The sequence below is a fragment of the Echinops telfairi genome, unplaced genomic scaffold (assembly GCF_000313985.2).
Source record: "Echinops telfairi isolate 266 unplaced genomic scaffold, ASM31398v2 ScPeMD7_655;HRSCAF=1070, whole genome shotgun sequence".
NCBI lineage: Eukaryota > Metazoa > Chordata > Mammalia > Afrosoricida > Tenrecidae > Echinops > Echinops telfairi.
Genome location: NW_022104553.1, coordinates 7,360,169 through 7,368,874, shown reverse-complemented (window position 1 = coordinate 7,368,874; position 8,706 = coordinate 7,360,169).

The window sequence follows — 8,706 nt, the reverse complement described above, 5'->3', positions numbered from 1 at the left end:
TAATACAATGCATGCAGTAACACAGTGTGTACATTATGAGCCCTAACACAGGGTGCTCTATGCAAACATAGTCATGTCATCACATTCTGGAATATTATCATCCCAAACTCTCCAAACCCTGAATTCCTGTCAGCTGCCTTGGTGATCCAGGAAGTTCTGGGTCTCATGGTGTCTTTTCAGTGCGGTTTTTTGGGGGCGGGGGTGGTTACATGTTTTCCATGGTGAAGTCTATCTGCCATGCTGCATTCTATTGTCAATTGATTTTATTGTATGTATACCGGTAGTTCCCTGGACACCACCGTTTTTACTGGAAATTGACCTCTTTTAAGAACTGTAAGTAAGGGTTATTTTTGAAGTAGGGTTTACGGTATATTTTGAGCCTTCGATTGCTATGATATGGCATTCTTTTTCAAAGTCTCTTTTTTTATCCTGTTAAAAATGGATTCCAATGCTGGCTCTTGTTTATCGAAAAAGTTTATCTGAAAAAGACTATTGTGAATACAGTGATTCTCATGAGATAGCACCATCCTTTGGGGGAAGTTAGGGTATTAGAGGTGGTGTTGCTGATTTATAATAATGATCTAAAGGGTGCTATATTAGCATTTTGTATGGAGAAGATAGGGACCTTAGATATCATTGCAGTTTGTGATGCAGTCTTACCATGCAAAGAACTGTTTGTGACTTCCTTTGTCTTGATGGAAATGTATTTATTTGACAATCTGTTTATTTGAATCAAGAATCTGACTTGGGTTATAGAAGAACCACAACAGCAACAATGTTGCTATTGTTGTATTCTGCTCAGTTTTAACCCTGATTTAAATTTTCTAGGAACACAACCATGGCATAAATTGAAAAAAGATGCCACTCTGCTTTGTTGGCAATTGGGTAGATTGAGGTAGTTAGTTTATTGTGCCAACCTGACCAATAAACACATGGGGTTAACTGAAGAGCAGAGGGATAAACGGCTCGGTGAGCCTCGCCTTTCTAGTTCTTGGGTCTCTTGCTTTGTGATGGTCAGACCAGGGTGCAGCTTCTTAGCCAGTTCCCTGCTTCAGCTGGCAAGGCTCATTTCCTACAAGACATCCCTGAGGAGAAGCCACATGGACCTATGTAGAGGCAGCCCTGGGTGCTGGAGCAGCCATGTGGAGATCCCTGCCAGTGCTGAGATGCTTGCATGTTCACTGATTCAGCTTTCCTCGTGCAGTTGGAATCATTGCTTGTCTTTTGTGAGATGGAGGAGGACTTTGTGGATTGGTGTTGGACACATGGGCTAATGTTGGACTTATGGGCTTGGGCAGCACTGAGTTGGGGTGTTTTCTTGATGTGCACTTACCCTTTATATAAAACTCTCTCTTATACCTGAGCTTCTGTGGATTTGTTTCTCTAAAGTACCCAGACTAATACAGAAATTTTCCAATATTTGTTTACCATTTTAGAAAATCACATCAGTGACACCATTCTTCATCATTCCGTCATCAATATAGCCCATCTGTCTCCTAAATTTAGAGTTCTGTGTTGCCACAATTTCTGGTCCAGACATCTGACTTCATTCTTATGTTTTCCACTGTGGTTGTTTCTGAATCTTTGAATGCACAACTAAAATATGTATTATTTTATTGTATTCTTTGCTATTTCTTCTTTACAATTAGAACTTTATCTTGATCTTAAAAATACTATTTTATGCATCTTATATTTCCAATGAATTTTATTTTGAGGTAGTAGAGAACACATTACAAACTGTCCATTGTAAACTAGAGTGCTGACTTATAGGGTATGAGAACTATTAATGTCAGAGTCTATACAAGAAGTTGGCAAACGGTGGCTTGGGAGTCACATGTGGCTCTTTCAGTTCATACTTGGGTTCTGAAGTAAAATTAAAAATGAAAATAAAACAATCGTAGTTTTATTTAAAAGCTAATATTCAGATAGCAGTAATTGCATTTGTTTTTAAAATAATTTTCTGGCTCCAAAATAATTTTTAAATTCTTGTGAGGATCGGATTGGCACTTACTTCTCAAAAGTTTGCCCACCCCGGGTCTAGACCACAAGTAACCAAACATATTTGGCTTACTTCCCACTTTTCAGGGTGAAAAAAATTACTTAGTGCCCGTTGGCAATTAAAACTTTTGTACTATCACCCATAATCCAGGATAAAGTATAAGAATCTGCTTTGGCAAGCATCCCCCCACCTTCCATTATCCAGTACCCCTCAGGGGTGTTACTGTTCACTTTGGGAAATACTGGCCTAGACTTTAGCATAGACCCTGGAGTAGCATTTTTGTGTTCTAATTGAACTTTTCATGCATTATCGTTATGCCCTCTAAAAGCCCTTTCACCAATCATAATGACAGGAGGCTCACCTGTAAAATAAAATGTAACAGAGAAACTTACTTCTGTGTGGATAAATCACTTAACTTAGTCAGGTAATACCTGATATCTTGTGGATGCTAAAGAAGCAGTAACTTGAGTTGAAATTGGTTTGGGGGTAGGGAGTTTGGGTTTAGGTATATTTGCCATCAAAAGAACCTTGGTGATGCTGTAGGGTAAACTTGCACTGCTAACCACAGGGTCAGTAGTTCAAACCCACCAATTGTTCTGAGGGAGAAAGATGAGACTATCAACTCTTATAAAGATCCACAACTTTGTAAACCCTATGAATCTGGGTGAATAAGAGTTGGGATAGACTTGATGGCAGGAGATGAATAACACGTTTCTTTATATTTTTGTTTCCTAGATTTATTGTTACTGTTGTTTTTACTTCAAAAGGACCTGCATACTATAGCTTTGTTATGCCGAGGTCAAAACAATGATGAAGATATTGACGTTACATGCCCCAATTGCACAGAAAATTAAGTGTTGGGCTGCAAACCCAACATTTGGCAGTTCAAACCTGCCAGCCATTTGGGGATGGGAAAATTAGGCATTGTGCTTCCGTAAGTAGTTACAGCCTCAGAAACCACATAGAGTAGTTCTACCCTGACCTGTTTAGTCATGTTGGTCAGAATCAACTCAACGGTTATGATTTTTTGTTCAGAGGGGGCGGGTGGTTTGGGGGTGGTGGTGGGTGGGTGTTACATATTCCTAACTTCCTTGGTAGGAGAAGATCCTTTGAATGTAGCTTTAGGAACTGATAAAAGTGTAGTGAAGAGTAGATGCAAAGAGAACCCAGCAAGAAGGCATTCAAATAAGACCCATGGTCCCCTGGATAGAGTGGTGATTGTAAAGATAGGGAGGAAAGATGTAATTGGAAAAGACTGGAAATGAGAAATTAAAATGACAGGGCTTTGTAATGGGTTAAATTGAATAGATATAATTTAAAGGCGCATAAAAGTGGAAGAAAGGAAAATATCAAGCACAAACCAATTGAGACAATAGCCACTAATCTACATTAAAATTCAATTACATTGAATTTAAATGGACTAAATGCACCAATCAAAAGACAAAGTAATAGACTGGAATAAACAAAAAGTTCCACCAATCTGCTGTCTTCAAGAGACACATCTCAAACTCACAGACAAAAATAGAGTCAAAGAATGGCCAAAAAAATGCCAAGTTTATGACTATGAATAAAAAACAGACACCTGGTGACTCAGCAACACGCTACTCAAAAAGAGTGGGTAATTGAAAGTTACTAGAAACTAACGAGAATAATAACACAACATTCCAAAATCGCAGCAAGAGCAGTTATCAGAGGTCACTTTATAGTAATTAATACACACTTGAAAAAAGAGGAGAAATCATGTTTAGCACCTTAGCACAACACCTCCAACAATTAGAACAGAGTCAACAGCATAAACCTTCCAAGAGTAAAAGAAAACAATAACATTTAGATCAGAAATAAATAAACTGGGGGGAAAAGGAAAAATATTAACAAAACCAAAAGTTGGTTCTTTGAAAGAATCCACAAAAATGAGAAACCTCTGGCAAACTTAAAGGAAAAGAAGGTGCAGACTACAATATCTAGAATTAGGGAAGAAGCAGGGGAAGTCACAATAGACCCTAATGAAGTAAAAAGGTTAACAATTCAGTATAAGAAAACCTGTTCCAATAAATGCAATGATTTGGACATGGACAAATACCTAGATACCTAAATACCTAGATACAAACTTGAACAGACCCATAGAAAACGAAGAAATGAATAAGATCATCAAGAAATTCCCACCTACGAATGCCCCTGTCTAGATGGCTTCACAGGAGAATTCTACCAAGTAACCAGAGAAGACCTGCCACCAATCTACACCAACACTTACAGAACATAGAAAGGGCAGCAAACTCCCAAACTCATTCAACAAAGCCAGTATAACTCTGATGCCCAAACCTACCAAAGACCCCATGTGGATGAAGCACTACAGACTGATATCCCTCGTGAACATGCAAAACTTCTCAACAAAATTGTGGCCAATAGAATTCAACAACATATCAAAAAAATAATACCTCATGACCAAGCGGGATTCATATCAGGGATGAAGACACTGTTTAAAACTTGAAAAACAATGGACGCGATCCACCACATAAACAAGAAAAAGGATAAGTACCATATGATCATATGAGCCATATGATCAAGGAAAAGCATTTGACAAAATCCAACACCCATTCCTAATAAAAGCTTTCAAGAAGATAGAATCGGATGGGAAAATCCTCAACCCAAAAAGGTCATATATGAAAATCCAATATTACACTCAGTGGAGAAATGCTGACAACACTGCATAAGGGAACCCATTCTTCTAGGTCCCTTATCTCCACTTTTATTCAACATTGTGTTGGAAGTCCTAGCCAGTACCATAAGACAAGGGCAAGAAATCAAGGGAGTACTATTGGGAAAAGAAGAAGTGAAACTTTCGTTATCTGCAGACAATCTGATTTTATATATTGAGAATCCTGATATGTACACAATAGTTTTGCTGGAAAAAATAAAGGCGTTTAGTAAAATAGCAGGGTACAAGATTAACAAGCAGAAATGAATTGGATCCCTATATAATAGTGATGAGAATCTGAAAAAGACATCAAGGAATCAGTTCCATTCAAATGGCCACACCAAAAAAAAAATCTAGGAATAAATCTAACCAAAAAAAAGAAAAAGCCGTCTGGACAAAGAAAACTCCAGAATGTTACGTTGAGAAAACACACGGGCTCTACACAAATGGGAACATATTCCATAGTTGTGGATCAGAAGACTTAATCTTGTGAAAATGTCAATATTTCCTATAGCAATGACCAAATTCAATGCAATACAGGATCAATGCAAATTCCAGCATCATTCTTTAAAAAAATGGAAAAAAACTAATTATCAACTTCATATGGAGGGGGAAGAAGCCCAGGATAGGCAAAGAACTCCATAAAAGGAACAACAAAGTAGCTGGTCTTGCAACGCCTGACCTCAAAATCTATTGCATAACCACAGGTGTCGAAACAGCCTGGTACTGGTACAATGCTAGATAGTTGGACCAATAGATCAGGACAGAAAACCCAGAAATATAAACATCCACATACAGACAATTGGTTTTTGACAAAGGCCTAAAATGCACTAAATGGAAAGCAGATGCCCTTTTAGTAAAGACAGCTCCAAAGGCTGGATATCCACCTGTGGAAGAATGAAATAAGATCCATTTCTCACTCCATGCACAAAAACAAACGCTAAGTGGATAAAAGACCTCAATGTAAAGCTCAAAGTTATCAGGACCATCAATGACAAAACTGGGGTAAATCTAAGTGTGCTAGTGCAGGGAATCTGTGGGCTATCAGAGATAGCAAAGAAAACCACACTCCGCGAAAGACAAAATAGATGAGTGGGACCTATTAAAAATAGAACACTTGTTTTAAGAGACTTCATTACAAGAGAACCCATGGATCAGGAAAAGATATTTAGTAACGACATAACGGACTAATTACTAAAATCTACAGTATTTTTTAAGCTAATAACCCTCTGAAAAGGTGGGCAAAGAATTTGAAGAGGGACGGGGGTGTTGTCAGTTGTGTGGCTACCATCTAAATCTATGCTAAGGTCCCCCAGGACAGGTAGACAGCCGTAGTGGAGTGATGAGGGATTCTGTTGGGAACAAACAAGTTGTGTGAGAGGTGAAAAGGAGCAAACACACCTGGCGGGGGGGGGGGCGCACAAATTAAGTTCTGTTTTTAAGAAAAGAGGTAGGACCAGCCTCCAGTTGGGGAGAAGAAGGACTGAAACTGCTTTTGGGGACTCTAGCAGGGGAATGTTTTTGGTGGTATGCACTGAATGGGCCACATTAATTTGGAATTCTCGGTGCATCCTGGGGATTCAGGCTAGGTGCTGTGGAAGGTTGGGACACTGGATCCTGGACCTTCAAGGTGCACAAACTCAATCTATGAAGCATCATCAGTGAGAAATGATGCAGAAACTCCACTGGGTGAACTGGACTCTGTCACAGGTACGCTTGTAACCTGAAGACTTCAGTTGGAAAATACATGGCGTCTGAGGAAGTGGAAGACTGTTGAACTGTTGGTAAGCAGACAGACAGGGTCCTGCTACATCGATGCCCCATATGCTGCATTAAGATATGTATTATCCTGGCACACCTGTGACTGACATTACAAGTGATTATTATTGTAAATTTCCCTGACACTTAACTCCCATTGTTTGTGTAAATAGCATCCAGTCACGAAATGATTGATTCTGTACAAGGGAATATTTCAGGCACTGTGATGTGGAGTTAGCCTACATTAGCCCAATATCCCTCTGTCAACAGGGCTTTAAAAAAATTAATACCAGGGTTAATCAAAGACAATACTAATGGAAGACAGTTATGTCTGAGGGATGATCAGTAAGACTCTCTACCATAAATTAACAAGGAGGTTTTTAAAGGTAGCCAAAGGCAGATAAAAACAAACAAACAATTAAACAAAACAAAACATAAAAACATGGATCCAAGAATGGATTTTGGGCTCACACTAGATCCTAGCTCCAACTTAAGAAAATTAGTCCTTCCATCATGGCCCTGCTCAATATTCGCCCTCAGAGAGGTAACACAGAAGATATGGATGCTATAGTAACATGTGGCAAAGAAATTAGGTAGTGCCCGTCAATCAGCTAAAATAGTGTCTGGGGCCTTAATGGCTTGTCTCTAAAAAATCAGCCATCTAAGTGAGATGTCAACTAAGTCCATATGGAACAAGCACACCATCATCAGTCACTAAAGATTGTAAATCATATAATCCAAAATAGAAGGAGAGATTAGTATCAGAGCCTAGGTTGTGAGAATCCGGTTAGCAGAAGGATATGAATGGCAGTGGGAGCCCAAGATACAGTGGAAACTACATAGGAAATAAGCCTCCGGTGATCTCCCTCTATCCATAATTGAGGGACGAGAGGAAGGTGGTACCTATACAGAGTGCATTAGAGAGATGAGTACAGAAGATCAAAGGGGTAAACCTGACTTGAACAGGTAAAACTTTGTGAGTTGTTTCCCCCTCTGATGAATGCTGGACCTGATCTGGCTTTCATCATTTCCTGTAATTTTGTTTTGCTTTCCTTTGCTCGTGTTAGATTTTGTCTCAGAAGAGTTATGTCATAGGGGTCACCCTCTTGAATTGTGTTCTATGTTTTTCTGTTTTGTGGTATATGAAACTCAGGGTTGATGAACCTATAGAGGCAGCAAGTAGAATATGTGTTTTGGGGGTGGGGGTAGATGCCGTGTGGTGGTGGGTGTAAAGAGAGATCATGACGAGAAGTCTAGGAAGGAAAAGAATGTTTGGAAACTCATTGTGGTAGCAATTGTTCACTAGTGCTTGATGTGATTGAACTATGGAATGATATATGTATTAACTCCCAAATAATAACAATAATAATATAAAAAGGATAGTAGAAGCATACTTGTAAAAGGAAATTTCCACTAAAAAATTATAACATGAAAATCAAACAGACCTATGATAGAGCATTAAGAAGCACCATAAATTAAGGGTTGGGCAAGAGAGCCAAAAAAAGACTAAGAAATGAACCCATAGAAAATGGTAGCCCTGACAATGAGAAATAGATTCCCTGAGTGATGGATAGTTTGGCCACACCTTAGAAACAGGACCAGTAAGTTAGGTCCACAAATAACAACTCTGAACATCACTTTGTTGGTCACTGGTGCCATTGATTTAGAAACATAAGTCAAATGCCAGAAGACATTGGGCTGAGGAATAAAGAAGGGTCTGGTGCCCTCAGGGGCTTTATTGATTACTGATTATTAATTTAAGTCAGATTACAAATCTTTGTTAGTTACACCATTGTCCTAAACACATGGGAATGTTTTCCAGAATGATGGTTTGAGGAACACCTTTACCCCCATCCCTATGTCTACTAGAAGAATTGTGAGGTGTAGAGTTTGGATTTCTGATGCTACACAAACTTTCCAAATCAAAGAGATGGGCCTCCATGAGCAGTGACTTCTGAGGTCTAGCCTACAAAGGCTCTTAGTTTGACTTAATTTTTAAAATTCCTTTGTATTTTTATTAGGTGTCATACCACTACTCTTGTAGTAAAAGGATTTGACCCCAATTTGATGTCTCTTCTTCAATCTCGTAGATGTGTTTTTCCTTCTTTTCAAGTAGCATGCATTGCTCTAGTGTGGACTTGTGTGCTGGGTTTGAAGGATCAAGTGCAAAGCTTTCCTGATGTACCCAATGTAACCAGAAACATTTCCATTTTTGTTCTGATCATGTGAGACAAATCCTAAAATTGCTATGTGG